The 16,680-nt window shown below is 39.1% G+C and overlaps 1 long non-coding RNA gene across 2 annotated transcripts in view; it reads left to right on the forward strand.

The window, feature by feature from the left end:
• The window catches only part of LOC140520921 (uncharacterized), a 150,875-nt gene that overhangs the window by 118,112 nt on the left and 16,083 nt on the right, over positions 1-16,680 (forward strand). For both annotated transcript variants that reach the window (XR_011972707.1, XR_011972708.1), the window contains exon 3: positions 1,005-1,242. This is a non-coding gene — a long non-coding RNA (uncharacterized lncRNA). The remainder of the gene's footprint in view (positions 1-1,004; positions 1,243-16,680) is intronic.

The following is a 16,680-nucleotide window of genomic DNA, read 5'->3' on the forward strand; positions in this document are numbered from 1 at the left end:
GTCAAAGGATGGAGCAGAATATATTGTGCTTCAGCTCATGTAAGAAAGGCAGGAGTAGCAATCCTAATCTCAGACAAAGCAAAAGCAGAAATAGATCTAATCAAAAGGGATAAGGATGGAAACTATATCCTGCTAAAAGGCACCATAGACAATGAAGCAATATCATTACTAAACATGTATGCTCCAAGTGGTATAGCATCCAGATTCTTAGAGGAGAGGTTGGGGGAGTTGAAGGAAGAAATTGATAGCAAAACTATACTAGTGGGGGACCTCAACCTCCCCCTCTCTGAACTCGATAAATCCAACCTCAAAATAAACAAGAAAGAGGTTAAGGAGGTAAATAAAACTCTGGATAAGGTAGATATGATAGATCTTTGGAGAAAATTAAATGGGAATAGAAAGGAATATACTTTTTTCTCAGCGGTACATGGAACATTTACAAAAATTGACCATGTACTAGGACATAAAAATCTCACAATCCAGTGCAGAAAGGTAGAGATAATCAATGCATCCTTTTCAGATCATAATGCATTAAAAATTACATGTAATAAAAGGCCATGGAAAGAGAAACCAAAAATCAATTGGAAACTAAATAATCTAATTCTAAAGAAAGGTTGGGTTAAAGAAGAAATCATAGAAACAATCAACAATTTCATTCGAGAGAATGACAATAGTGAGACAACATACCAAAACTTATGGGATACTGCAAAAGCAGTTATTAGGGGAAGTTTTATATCTCTGAATGCTTACATAAATAAAATAGAGAAAGAGGAGATCAATGACTTAGGCTTGCAGTTGAAAAAGCTAGAAAAAGAACAAATTGAAAATCCCCAAGTAAATACCAAATTAGAAATACTGAAAACCAAAGGAGAGATTAATAAAATTGAAATTAAGAAAACTATTGAATTAATAAATAAAACCAATAGTTGGTTTTATGAAAAAACTAATAAAATTGAAAAGTTGAAGTTTACTCTGTATTACATTTTCTCTATTGCTTTTTTAAGTCTAGACAATCAACAAGACAATAAATCAAATAAGAGTGGAAAGAAGAAAGAACAGTGTCTCTACTTGATAAAACATCAAATCCAGAAACAAGACAGTGAATGGGAATCACCAGTCCACTACAGGCCATTTGGAGAGCCAAGAAGAGGTTATTTGGATACACTCAACTAAGATAAGAGGATATCTTACAAACTAGGTGAATGCAGAACACAAAGAGAAGCTTGGGAGAATGAATATAAGGTAAATAGATCCAATTATGAAACTTTTCCTAGAACCTGAAACAAGATAGGAAAGGAAATAACATAGAGGGGAACTAAATTTATCCAAATATTCTATTGGTTCACACAGTTCTGGCTAGCAGCTATAAGGAACAAATTTGTACTGGCCACCACAATTCAAATCTCCTATCCCCAAATCCAGACTACTTTATATTCATTTAGATATGTGCCTCTCTCCTATACAAACCTCAGTTCATTACAGGATTATGTTGACTTGGGACCTGAACTTTGGCATTCCTGGGGTTTCCTGGGGCTTCCTGTTGACATCCTGTAGCTCCCATTGTGTTGGTCCTCTCTGGTCTCTCTCTCTCTCTCTCTGTATTCCTTGAGGAAAAATGCTTTGAGAAAATACCAAGAGTATTCATGTCCACTGAAACCCGTAAGATTATTTCTAAAACTATGGAGGCCCATCTTCAACTCAATGTTTTCCCTCCCTCTTGCTTTGTCCCTTCTTGTAAATTGTTAGTTATTATAACACTCCTGTATATAGAGTGATTATGGAGCAATCTCTATCGACATAGACAAGATTTTTCACTGTCCTCCCTTTACAATACTACTAGCTATCATCTATACAGCACTTTACATGTATTAACTCATTTGATCTCACAATCCACATTTGAGTAACTGAGGCAAAGAGGTGTTAAGTATCTTATCCAGAGACACACAAGTAGGAAGTTTCTCAGGTGGAATTTGAATTCAAAATTTTCCTCCATTAAATTCAGTGCTTTATCTAGTATACCTCCCAGATGTTATAATAATTTCACTCTACAAACTTCCCATCATACACAATATTATCAATAATGGAACAGATACTTTTTAATAGAGCCTATAAAACACCTAGGTGGGCACATTGACAAGAGGCAAGGCTAAACAATGGATACGTATCTGTCACTGCAGGAGAAATAGTTTCCTGGGGACATAATATTTTCTATCATGAGTTGTCTAGCATATATAGATACCATTACCAGGAATGTCTACAGGGATCATGCAAGGAGGAGAGCCATTTTGAGGAAATGGAAAAGCATTGACTAATGCAAATCTGGGTAAAAGGGAGAGAGGAAAAACTTTTTCAGTAGGAGGGAAAGAACAATCTAGAGTCTTATCAACAGTTTCTGTTCTAGGACTTCCTCAAAGGCTTGGCTTAGGAAGAAAACAGACACTTGAATGCCTTTTCATGCCCAGGGGACAGTTAAAAACTGGTTGCCTTGTAGAACTGTTTTTTATCTAAAGGTTGAATAAAATGATAATGGAAACCTCAGGGAGACTTTATGGTGACTTCTTTAAGACAGGACTGGCTTTGAGGGGAACGGTCTTTGGAGTATGTATTTTCAGTGTAATTTCCACTATGTAATACTGTATGTCACTGATGCCAAGAGGAACCAATTATTCTAAACTCAAACAAGATGGTGGGCTCTGCCCAAAGTGCCAACCCATCTAACTAGCTCTCTCTCACCCCAGTAATGTGATTTGTCTTCTAAATTATGCCTTTGAAAATTGTTGCTCATGTAGTAATTGGGCAAAATGGTTTGGATTCCACATTTTAGGAAATGCATTGATATGCTGGAGTACTTTCAGAAAAGGGTGCCCCTGATGGTGAGAGGGCCAGAGAATATGCCATACGAGGATCTACTGAAGGAACTGGAAATATTCAAAATAGAGAAGAGAAGATTTAGGGATATGACAGGATTTTTTGGGTGTTTGAAAGTCTGTCATGGGGAAGTAAGATGGCATGTTTTCTGTTTGATCTTAGAGTACAAAAATAGAGCCATGAGTAATTTTTTTAAAAAAAAATAAAACCAATTTAGGTTTGATGTCAGGAAAATTGTCACTTTTAGCACAGATATTCCTTATGTAAAATTTGAACTACTTTCTCCACTTTCCCCATTTTTGTTTTCGTTGGTGCCACTTTTACCTCTGTTAAAAGTGTATTTGAGGCTGTGATGTCACAAGCAAAGTGTGGTGACTTCACTATCCTTTATGTTGCAACGAGATTTTTGTAAAAACCTTTGCCATTATTTTTTCTTTCTTTTCCTTTTTTCCAGTTTCATCTCTAAATGTCCATCGATGGGTTGTAATCTGTATCCTCCAAGGGAATATTCATGTTGATGGGATCACAGAGTCACCTGTATATTTTCATACTTAGCAATTAAAGCTGCCCCCAAATGGAAAGGCTGTGTCAGGTGACAGTGGGGTCCTTCACTGATGTCTTCCAGCGAAGGCTGTGACTAGTTGTCTAGAGTGTTATGAAGTTTCTAAAGTGGTACTTCTAATGCACAGAACCCACCATGTCATTCTCCTGCTCAATAAGCTCCAATGGCTCCCTGTTGCCTATAATATCCAATATAATCACCTCTGAATGACATTTGGAGCTTATTACCTCCTGGCTCCAGCCCTACTTCTAAGTTTATTATACTTAATCCCTCTTAATGTAATTTATGATGTATTCAAATTGGCCTTTTGCTGTTCCTCACACATGAAATTCTATCTCCCATCTCAATGCCTTTGCATAGGCTGTCTCCAATGCCTGGAGTATAGTTACTCCTTAGCTCTGCCTCTTAGAATCTCAAGTTTCTTCATAGTTCAGATCAAATACCACCTTTAATAAGGGCTTTTCCAATTCCTCCAGATGCTGATGCTCCCCTCAACCCCTACTTACCTTGGATTTTCTTTATAGTTTCTATATGTATGCATGGTAAGCTCCTTCAGGGCAAAAATGGTTTCTTTTTTTCTCTTTGCATCCCTTAGCACTTAAAACAATGACTGGCAGACAATAGTTATACAATATATACTTGTTGATAGATTAAAAGAGGGGATTCTTGTTAGCTTTGCATTATTTGGCTTCTGGGGTCCTTTTAACTCTGTGGGATTCTCTCGGATTATTGTATGCTCCATTAAATGAAGTAAAGGAAGACCTAAAGGTTTTTGGTCCTGGAATCAGTAGTAAAAAGAATAATAGTCTACTAGAGTGCTATAAGTCATGGGGTGGCCTGGATGTCTAAAACAATGCTTTTAAACTCAAAGAGAAATGGATCCTAGTGGGTCACATACTGACTTAGACAACCACAATTTAACATTATCTGTGTTGTATTGCATTTTTATTCATTTTGTTAAACGTTGAAGTTAAACATTGGGAGTTCTGGGAAACTGCATGCACGTAGTTTGATACCTCTGGTCAAGAAATGTGATGGGAAATTAGCAGTGACTCATATGTAATAGTTGCATTGATGATAATTCTGACTTTATATCCATTGCATTGTAGGCCAAAGATTGATATTTTCAAATCAAAAGAGGTATCTATTAAACATACTTTAATTGATAGCTCAATTCATATTTCACTGTTATAGGTCTCTAATTGGATGGAAGGAGAACACTGACAAAACTGGATCAGGGCATGATGTGGTTAGGTGGCAAAGTTGCCAGAAACAAAAGGTTGGTTGAGTGAGTCTTCTATTCTCATGCCTTCTTAGACTAAAGAAGCCACAGAGAGAACAATGTGACCATACTTCATATGCAAAAACGATGCTACCAACCCATCATTCGCATTCTCTCACTGGAACCACCTTGTGACCATTAGCACACATGAGTGAAATAACCGATTGTGGTTAGGGTGCAGTCTGTGGCCATGAAAAAATAACAGGCTTATAGAGGGAATCAAAACCACGACCTTAGGCTCATACCACTGTTGTCTAACCAAAGATTATATTTTAGAGACAGGGCCACTCATGCAAATAATATGTTTTCTCGCTCTAGTGGTTTTGTGTGCCTTATGTAGATCCATAAGAAAATAGCACAAGCCATAATATATGGCAGGCTTGGAAAAAATTCTATCTTGTTAACATATCCTGGACTTTCTTCTTAGTTTTCAAAAGTTGGAATAATATTCTATACTTCACACAAAGATTGTACATACTTCTAGCTTAACCTATTTGTCTCCTTTAAATTAAATTCACAAAATTAAGGTTATGGTATTTTGCTGTTTTATGAAAATGCCTAGAACAATTTCATATCTAACATGAGGTTCAGAAATTTCCACTGATGATTATAACTTTAATTTGTAGCAGTTATTTTTTTTTTGTCTTCATATTTCTGTTACCTACAATAGTACCTTGCACATAGTGGGTGCTTAATAAATATAGTTGGTTTGGATTATAGGATTATGTAGCTAGGCTAATCCCTTCATTTGACAGATGAAGCAACTGCGACCATATCTAGAATTTAGAACTGAAAAGAACCTCAGATATTCTCTTGATCTGTCTTCTCATTTTTACAAATGAGGAAACTGAGACTCAGAGAATTTGGTCGACCAGTTCTGGTTCCCATACTGGATTGTGCAGGACCCTGCTCAATGCAGCTTGTAACAGTCATTTGTTAAATCTTCAGTGTTGGCATCTACATCCCAGAAAATGGCAAATGTTACAAATCAGATTGATTTGTTATTTTGTTGATTATCTAGACTTAAGAAAGCAGTAGAAGAAATGTTAATAATGAGGATTACATTTAGGAGTATGTCACAAGTATACTCCCTTACTTTACCACAGAGATGTTTGCTAAACTGGCCACTACACCCCAATTTCCCAATTGCTCTCAATTTCCAAGAAGTCTGCGAGGAAGGACATCCTCATAGATGACTCTGACTCCTCCGATAGGTTTCATGGTCAAATTAATATTTGGGCTAGACAGTCTCTGAGGTCCCTTTCAGTTCATTATAAGATTAGGATTATGTTCTTTCCACTGTACAAAAGTTATGACCTGCATCACAGACGGAATACCCACATGGATTAAGTCACCGATCTATCAAGTACCAAAAAAGGCTCATCTTACTTAAGATATTTTTAAATTACATGGTTCATTAAATAATGAAACTAGAGCATGGGTTACTTCTACACAAGGCTAACTGATCAAATCAGAACTAGGAATTTTGATTTGATCCAGCCTCAGAACAAAAGGGCACATGTGGCACATGAATCCCAAATTGTAAGTTACTTCCATTTAGAAGCAGGAATTCTCATTTCACATTTTTTTGGACCTCTGAAATTTTCAATCAGTTGTTGCTACAAACTGCTTTAAATTATTTGTCATAAGATCTTGGAAACTAACTCCTTGACAATAAAGAGAAATAATAGATATTGGATATACTTGATGTTCTCTTAAAACTTTTTTTTTTGAAAAAGAAATTATAGATTATTTGTGTAAGTTTGTGTTTAAGCTTGCAGTTATCTCAGAAAACATGTATGGATGGATGTCCAGAATAAATTACATTTTAAAAAAATAACAGTGTGCCCATGTTTGTACCTAAGATAGCTCACAGTCATGTAGACTGGCTCTCTTGGTTTCCTGACCTGGAGATTACCCCTATTAGTTCAATTGGTTCAAACACTTAATATCTAAAACTCACAGGTACTCTTTCTTCAAGTGATTTGACAGTCTGAAAGTTCAGTAACAGTATCTTCAGAAAGCTCTGTTGTGACACTGGATTTTTGGTAATTGACACCAATAACATAACAACATTAAATCATCCACTTTTTTTTATAGCAGATAAGCTAGCCTGCTTGTAAATATGTTAAAGGATAGCGTGTAGGTGGCAGAAGAATTATGCTACAATTTTAACAGCTAATAAATCTTTATTTAAGCAAGGGACCTCTAAAATTTAATTAGGCATATGAAAGCAGAGATCATTCTGAGGGTAAAAATATGCCAATTCTCACAAGAAAAGACATCTGCTTCATGGAAAATTTTCAAGGTAAAATTTACTCTTCTGTTACTGTGTCAATAGAAAGGCTATCCTTGTGGAAAAGCAAGTGCCTAAATGAAAAAAAACGCAAAGGGGCATATAGAAGACATTCTCATCACATTCAAGAAAAAAGAAAAATATGGCATCTGTCTTCTACTACATAAAGCTTAATTTGAACTGCTCAGCTTGTTCATGTTTCTTTCTGTTCCTGCTTATTCCCCTTCCTCTCTCCTCTTACCTTCCTCCATCCCAGTCTTTGTCTTTTCTTAGCTCTGTGTTTAAGCAAGGATTGAAACATTCTTTGTCAATCCTTATGAATAGATGACCACTTATATGATTTGACTCAAGGGCAGCCATTTAGGCAGCTGTGGGAAAATGGAAAGGATGCTGGATCATGGGTCTGCAGTAGATCCAGCCACTAACTGTATCACTATGGGTAAGTCTCATCTCCAATTGTCATTTTATTCTTCTGTGAAATGAGAGTCTTTAATAGCTAAAAAAAGATCTTTATTTCCACACTGTTAACTCCTAGTGATGTCCCTATCCAAAAATGTCTCCTCATTCTATTAGAAATTTCACTATTAGTATTTTCTTTGGATGTAAGCATTAATCTTTTCCTGTTCCTGTATTAACATGCAAATGACAATGTTGAGTCCTACTAGAGTTGGACTCCAGTAGAATAAATTTCAAAAAGCCTTCCATCAATGGTAGGGGGGAACAAACAAAGCTTCATGAAAGTAGGAACTTGTGGACTAGAATTGAAGGCATAAAATCCCCTTGCCTTCAGAAATCTGATAATCTATTTGAAGACACCTCAGTACACAAATAAACTTTAAATAACAATTTGAAGTTAAAATATAAAATATGAGATAGTACATAAAATTTTAGCATCTAAATAGATTTTAAGAGATTCACTAAGTCCACTCCATTTTGCAGAAAAGGAAATGGTAAAAGTGAAGTGACTTACATTGTCTTGTGATTACAAAACTATGAAGGCGCCAAGTCAGAATTTTGCACCTTGTCATCTGATTTTAGATCCTGGTCTCTTTCGAGTACATAGTGCTGCTGAACAGGAACCAGATGAGTGGTGTAGATAATCTCCATTTTGAGGGCAAATCTTGTTCCTTGCTCCAATAAGGAGGCATGCTGACATAAAACCATGGTAGAATTGTATGATTTTGATAATGATGATTACATGCTATAACAGGAAAATCAGCCCTTCTGAATTTGGAGCCAGGAAGACCAAAGTTCAAATCTGACCACAGACAATACAATAACTATTGGACTTTGGGCAAGGTTCTTAACCTCTGTTTGCTTCAGTCAGGATATCTATTTGTAAAAAGGGTTAATAATAGCTTCTACCTCTGAGGTTTGTTATGATGATAAAATAAGATAATATTTGTAAAATGATGCAGTGTCTGGCATATAGTAAGTGCTTAATCGATACATTAGAACTTTTAAAAAAATTAGTTTCCTCCTCCTTCTGCCCACATCACCTCCAATTAACATATACACACAAATACACACACACACGCATGCATATACATGCACTGAATGAAATAATGTTATTTTGTACCTATGGCAGGACAATGAAGATGAAGGAAAAATGCACAAAGTTATATAAAATAATTGGAAGGAATACAGTATACATTGCTCTTTATTTTTCATTCAATATATTCTGCTATTATTTGGCATTACTTTCTGTTTGAGAAATCCTAAAGACGTTTAGTTCCTTGTTTGGTATTTCCTTCAAATCACTTACTTTATTCTATGAAATGAACTTTTGCAGTTTACTTTAAATGTCAACAAGCTTCATAAATAATGAATATAGACTCTGGCTTCTACTTTCCAATTAAACACCCTCCTTATTTGATCAAATGCTATTCAAGCCTTCTCCTATATTTCCTATTATGTTGCTTTAAAAGTCAGCCTGAATTTTATTGTTGTTGTTTTAATAAGTACTATAGATGGTCTGCAATGTGAAAAAGCCTAAAAATCATCCTTCAATGTTTTAACAATGAAATTAAATCAATATTGAAAGGTCTATAGTTCAAATATTATCTGGGTTATTTCTTTTCTATGAGCTATTTAGGGAGTTTTAGCTTCATATAATATTGTGGTATAGCTGGCGTGGCTGATGAAGTAGATATGTTGGACCAAGCACCAGAAGACTTGGGTTCAACTCTTAGCTCTGTCACACACTTCGTAACTTTCAAAATGAAACCAATTTCACTGGATCTTTTTGTTTTCTTCTGGAAAATGAGGTGGTTGAGTAGATGTTAAAAGCTTTCCCAGTTCTGAATTCCATAAGCACACTCAGATAATAAGACTGTACCATATCTCTGGCAATTATACTTAGTTTAGACTGTGTCTTGTTCCTATTATTGTAAAAAGAAAATGAAAATTTTGTTAGGATCCAAACTGTTTTGATCTTCCTGGAGCTTACATCATACTTGAATCTGCCATCTCCAAGACTAAGCAGAGTGTTACACTTTTAACAAATGCCTTTATGCTTCCAGCCTCCTTGGGAAAGTTTTATTGGGAACATTTGGTAGTTTCTGAAACATTGCATGAAGCAAAGCATACTTTAGCATAAGACATGTCTCTTCATTGTGATTCTTGACTTGGTGGAGACTTTCTCTTCCCTGACATGTCAGGTCTGGAGTTTCTAGGAATGGCCTGTGGAGGACCAATATGGGGGCTCTTTTTCTTGAGTCTCTTCAATCAGATAGGCTTCTAGGGTAGTTATTCTGACCATGTCACTCACCTACTCAAAACTCCCCAATGAGTCTCTATTTCTTCTAGGATAAACTACAGAGCACTTAGACTGAAATTTAAAGCCTTTTTTCATCCTTTCTTTTACCTTCCTTTCTAGGCTTATTTCTTGTCAATCCTTTTCCTGCCTTCTCTGCTAGTTGCTCTCTACGTACATCCTTCTACCTTCTACCTTCTTCCATTGCTAGAACATATTTTTTTCTCATCATTTGTTTTTGGATTCCTTGTTTTCTTTTAAGCAAACCTCATGTCAACTCTAGCATTAGGCTTTTCTTATTCCTCTAGTTATGAGTATTCTCTCCTTTTAGAAATTGTTACATTGATTTGTTTCTACTTTTTTATATATGCATTGTCACACTCTCCGTCCTCCCATGGACTATTCATTTTTGAGGACAGGGATAATTTTCATTTTTGGGTTTCCTCTCTAGTGTCTTGTACATAGTAGAAAATGTTTGTGAATTAAATTAATTGAACTAAAAATATTCATGGAATCCCAGCAGCTGAAGAAGACCTCAGAGGCCATCGAGCAACTATTCAATCCAAACTGGTAATAGATGAGATGGCAGGAAGAAACTTCCAACTAAACTTAAGTCATGCGAAAGATTCAGTTTTAACAGAGAAGACTATGGTTCCCTTGAGAAATCATACTCTCCAACAGGAAGTGAATCAGTTAAACTATTGTGTAGCTTCAAAATAATAATGGCAGGACCAAAGGAATCCAGATTCTGTCCTAAAAAACATAGAATCATCAAAAAGCACTTATTCAATACTTAGTATGTGCAGGACACTATGCTAAGTAATGGAGATACAGAGAAAGGCAAAAATAGTCCCTTCTCTCAAAGGGTTTACATTCTAATGAAAAGATGATAAATGAATAAATAAGTAAATAAACAAAAGAATGAACGAATGAATGATAAATAGTAAATGAATGTATACATACAAACTAGATGCAAGTAGATGGAAGGGAATCTCAGAAGAAAAACACTTAATAGAATGTAAGATTTGAGCTGAGATATTAAGGAAATCAAGAAAGCTCAGAATACAGAGAGGAAAGAGAGCATTTTAGGCATAGGGACCACACCTCACAAAAGCACAGAGATAGTAGATGCAATGTTGTGTTCAAGGTACACCAAATAAGCTAGAGTAGTTGGATCTCAGAATATGTAAAGGGGCAAATAAATGAAAAATTAAGAAGGGGACCAATTTATGAAAAGCTTTAAATACTATACAGAGCACTTTATATTTAATCTTAGAGATGGTGGGAGGGGACTGAGTAGGGCAGTGGTCAGACTTACATCTTTACAAAGTTGGGGAGATATATTAGAAAGTCATTATAAAACCTACATGAGAGGTGATATGGTCCTGAACTAGAGTAGTGACTGTGAATGGAGAAAAAGGGGACTGTATAAGAGACATGAACATAGCATTGACAATGTTTGCCAGCAGATTGCACATATGAGGAAAGTGAGAAAGAGAAGTAAGGGATGACATACAGGTTGTGGATGTGAATGATTGGGAGGATGGTGTCTGTGGCAGGGATAAGAAAGTTTAGATAAGGAAGGGGTTTTGGAAGAAAGATAAGAAGTTTTGTTTTGGACTTCCCGAGTTGGAGGTAATTATGGAGACATTCAGTTCAACATGCTCAAGAGGCAGTTAGTGATGTGTGACTAGTTCAGGAGGGTGGCTACAACTGGAAATATACATCTGGAAATAATTTGCATAGAAATGATAATTGAACCCATGGAAATTGATGTGGTCAGTAAGTGAGATAGTATAAAACAAAAAGAGAAGAGGGCCCAAGAAGCAGCTTTGGGGGAAACTCATACTTAGTGGGCTTGACATAGATGAAGAACCAACAAAATGACTGAGAAAGAGCAGTCAAATAGATAGGAGAAAAAGGAGAGGGCAAGGTCACCCAATATAATATTATTTATCTAAATTTTTCTATTTCCTTTCTATTTGGTTTTCCTGAGGATCTCTTTTGGAGGAGCCCTGGGGTTTATCAATATGACAGCTAACAAACACTGAGGTTCACAAAGATGATGGGCATCAATGCTTCAGTTTGGAAATGGGACTTAGCTATTTTGTTCACTTGTTACTCAAATATCAATCACTGTTATACTGAAGTAAACTTTATAATCTGAACATTGACTGGCAGTGGGTCAGTTTTCACTCCCATTTTCTCTTTGGTATTCTCTAGTCCAACATAACTAATAATAACCAAAGGGGAAAAAATAGCACAGTATGATTTGGAAATACTTGCTTTGTTCAGTCCTATTTATAGCTGATCACCAGGCAGACTTGTAAGAAAGAGAAGCCGCACAAGTAATTTCTGATGCATATGGATGAGGAAAATTTTATCTACTTTTTGAATTTACATGAGGTGAGACTTTGGAATTTGGTATCTTCCAATAGGGAGTATGTGCCAAGCCTAGAGGCCTGTATTGGGCTACCCGAGTCTTTCTTACCTGTCCAGGTCTTCGGTTGGCCACGCCGGATGCACGTATGAGAGAAAGGACGTTCCAGAGTCAAACAGGGGTTGAGCTTTATTACAGGGTTTCGGTTACAAGTGCAGGGGGTCTTCTTTCTTAGGACGAAGAGGGGGAGATTTCCTAAGAAGGCTAAGCTTAAGGGAATGGAAGTAGAAGTACAAGCGGGGAGAGAGGGGGAGGGGAGAGAGGAAAGAAAAGAAGCGGAGCCCTACTTTTCTCTTTGGCTCCACACGTGCTAAGAGCTTTCTGGCTTCCTCAATCCTACTTAATCTTCAGCCACACAGTTTGCATCTCAATACCATGCTGTTAGGTAACTAGGTGTGCTCCAATCCGGGACGACCTCGAGGGCAGGGAGACTCCACCCATCAGGTATCTCCGGGGGAGAGGCGGAAATACCCGAGCTAGCCGAGCTAGCTCGGTCTGACCTTCTCGAACCCCCGCTGTTCATGGAGGGCCTCGTAAGACTCTAAGATTTAGAAGTCCCACTTTTACCTGCCCGAGACTGTCCACACGGATTTGAGCTTCCAGTCCCAACATATCCCCTTCTTTGTTATGCGCGGAGCGCACCTGGCTCTAGAGCAAACAGTGGCTGGAGGCTGAGTGGATTAAGGAAGGCCTTTAGCATATGAGTACCTTACAACAAGACTTCATTCACACAGAAATCTGCAGCTAGCACAACTGACAAAGGGAGGCATCAAATAAAACAAAGATGAAACTAAATGGCTGAGTTACAACAGGGGAAGTGCAATCAACTAAAATCCCAAAGCATATTTTAAGAGAAGCAGCTGGTGTAGGCGCCTTACACGTCACCACTCCCTTAATCTTGCAAATGGAATCTATACAGGTGGAAAATTGGTCACCTCCTCCCCACCCAAGTGTCCTGGGTTTGTGATATCAAAGTCCTCATTCAGCTGGCGAAAAAAGGATGCCTAGATGGGAAGCTGTCAGCAGCAGTGTCTGCGGTTGTGATGAGGGCTGCTTCCTCTCTGGGCAGCAAGGTTAAAGCTGTCAGCAGCAGGCTCAGGTGGTGTATGATCCTTCTCCGGGGTCTCTGGGCTCTCCGGGGTCTCCGCCTCCTGCGTCTCCGTCGTCTCCGACCTCGGTTCCCACCTACAGATCCTTCTAATGGGAATCCACGCATCACCTTTTCCTGTGGAGACACAAACATACCCTCGACCCCCTATTAGTATCTTAAAATGTCTCATAGCTGGAGTAGTATGTGCGCTCCTTGAGACAGCTGTATCAAGCTCTGATTGTATTAGGCCTCTTGATCTTAGCTTTGATTGTATTAGGCGACCTTTTCCCCTTCTTTGTTTAGCGAGGATCGCCTTTAAGGTAAAGATGATAAGAATGCATAGTGACTCTTTACTTAGGTATAGCTGCTGCCAGGTGCTTACAAATGCTTCATTAACATCTGTAAGGAACCTGACTTTCCCAGATTTTTTCTTTTTAACAAACACAGGAGCATTCCAGGGTGCTAATTGCTCCTTAACCAATAGTTGTAATGCCTGGAGTTTTTCTGGAGTCAGAGGCCATTGTGCCACCCAAATCGGGGTGTCTGACTTCCAATTCAAGGGTGGGGACTCCAGTACAAGAGCAATGGCCCTTACTAAAAATTTGATAGCTTCATCCCGAGGCGGCTAATAGCCATTCCGGCAATCAAAACATAATCGGAGGCTGAGTACTGTAATTGATTTCCTGTAGCCTCAAACTGCCCTGTTCCTGTAAATTGCTGATAAGCCTTGGGGGCCTAAGCCCCTAGCCCACCGGTAGTGCTCTTTACCCTCTGAGAAAATTCTGATACCCAAATCACATTCTGCCCAGGGGTAAGGCAGGCTCTAGCTAAGCTCTTCCAGTCATTAGGAGTCAGAACGAACTGACCGCTGAGAGTTTCAAGCATGGCTATAACAAAGGGTGAATTAGGACCATGCTTGGTACAAGCCTCTTTAAGAGTCGCCACTCTCTTCCATTCTATAGGTATGTGGCTCCTCCGAACCCCACCGGGGACACTGGGGTCCGCTATTTCTAACACAGGAAATGTCCCTACATCTTCTCCATTCTCTATAGCCTTTCTTATTCCTTTTTCCAAACTGGACTGTGGCCCTGAACTGTCTGACCAATGGAGCAGGTTATAAGGAGGCGCGGAGGGAAGGCACGGCGTATTCTCCCCTGCCTCGCCTTTTCCATCCGCTAGATGGAGCTCCGGGTCTATTTTTTTCTCTACACTCCTTAACTTTCTGCTCGCCAGGGTTCTGCTCGCCAAGGTCCTCCCCTCCCCTCTCTCCGCTTCCACTCTTATTCCAATCCCGCCCTGGCCTCTCCGGCCCTTCCTTACAAAATTCTCGGAGGTCGTTTAACTCTATTGTGACCCCCGCCTTCCTGCATTCCCTGTGAAGTGTCTCAGCCCAGACCTCCTGTTCCTCTGGCTTTATTACTGGCAATTGATTCCTCATCCCTGCCCTTTTCCCAGGGGTTTGGGAAGCTTCTCTCCCCTTTCTCTCCTTCCGAATCTAGGATTCGGGACTCGCTTCTTTCACAGCCCCTTCCGGGTGTACCCCAAAAGCACCCAGGATTATCTACGCTCCCAATCCCTGTTGGGACGCCAACTGCCAAGCCTAGAGGCCTGTATTGGGCTACCCGAGTCTTTCTTACCTGTCCAGGTCTTCGGTTGGCCACGCCGGATGCACGTATGAGAGAAAGGACGTTCCAGAGTCAAACAGGGGTTGAGCTTTATTACAGGGTTTCGGTTACAAGTGCAGGGGGTCTTCTTTCTTAGGACGAAGAGGGGGAGATTTCCTAAGAAGGCTAAGCTTAAGGGAATGGAAGTAGAAGTACAAGCGGGGAGAGAGGGGGAGGGGAGAGAGGAAAGAAAAGAAGCGGAGCCCTACTTTTCTCTTTGGCTCCACACGTGCTAAGAGCTTTCTGGCTTCCTCAATCCTACTTAATCTTCAGCCACACAGTTTGCATCTCAATACCATGCTGTTAGGTAACTAGGTGTGCTCCAATCCGGGACGACCTCGAGGGCAGGGAGACTCCACCCATCAGGTATCTCCGGGGGAGAGGCGGAAATACCCGAGCTAGCCGAGCTAGCTCGGTCTGACCTTCTCGAACCCCCGCTGTTCATGGAGGGCCTCGTAAGACTCTAAGATTTAGAAGTCCCACTTTTACCTGCCCGAGACTGTCCACACGGATTTGAGCTTCCAGTCCCAACAAGTATGGACATGGTTACTGGTGACTTTAAGCAGAGGTTGACTCCTCTGGGTCCTAGCAGGGGATGGATACTCATTCCATTGAGGGGGAGGGGCTACACCAGTTTAAAAATGTCCCCCAGAGTCATGTGGTCTCTGGTTTCTAGTCTCTGATGGTTTCTAGTTTCTGATATATCTTCAATTTTCTCGACTTCTATAGAAATGGAAGAAATGAATACAATGAAAACCTTTTTATAGACTCAGAGTGGTTCATTAGGCTAGCCAGGAAGACTTGGGTTCAAGTCCTTCCATTGACATATCTTGATTATATGACTCTAGGCAAGGTCCCAACCTCTCAGTGCCCTTGACTTTGTTGTTGTTGGATCATGTCTGACTCTTTGTGACCCCCCTTGGGTTTTCTTGGCAAAGATACTGGAGAATTACCATTTTTTTCTACAACTCATTTAATAGTTAAAGAAAAAAAGGCAAATGGGCTTAAGTGACTTGCTTAAGGTTCCAAGGTTAGTAATTATTTGAGGCTGCATCTGAATTCAGGAGGAACAATTTTTCTGACTCCAGGTCTGACACTCTATCCACTGCACCACCTAACTGCCCCTTAGTGCTCTAGGCAGCTCTATAAAATTAAATTTCAGAGAAGATTTCAATCTGTATTGGTAGAGAGAGCTGCCTCACCCCTATCTTGGGGTTTACTGGCTAGTTTTCTTTCTTGAAGACTAAACCTTAAACCCAATTCATTTTGGAATGCATAGATTGGATAACAGTAGTTCTCTGTCCAAGCATCATTTAATGGTTATTTTTTAGGCTTTGTAACAGCAATGACCCCAGCATACACAGAAGACCTACTGTACAGGTTCTTAGATCTACTTCTCTAGAAGGAAAGCAACTTTTGAGGGACCAACAATTACTTTAATCAAGCACATACATCATTCACTTGATTCAGGGGAAAAAGTCAGCATCCTCAACTTCAGGGATAATATAAACAGAGAAATAAAGACCAACAGATGGGCTTCCAATTGCCTGACCATAAGCAATACATGCATCACAGATCAATAGACAGATCCAACTATCTGACCATTACATAGATACATATTTACCAGAGAAAAAAAGCACCAGCATCTGGGTTTTTAAAGCCAGGGGGGCACCTAAAGAGCTACTCAGAGTCTCCTCTGGCCAAATAAACACTTCCAATGAGT

Source organism: Notamacropus eugenii, chromosome 1 (assembly GCF_028372415.1).
Source record: "Notamacropus eugenii isolate mMacEug1 chromosome 1, mMacEug1.pri_v2, whole genome shotgun sequence".
Lineage (NCBI taxonomy): Eukaryota > Metazoa > Chordata > Mammalia > Diprotodontia > Macropodidae > Notamacropus > Notamacropus eugenii.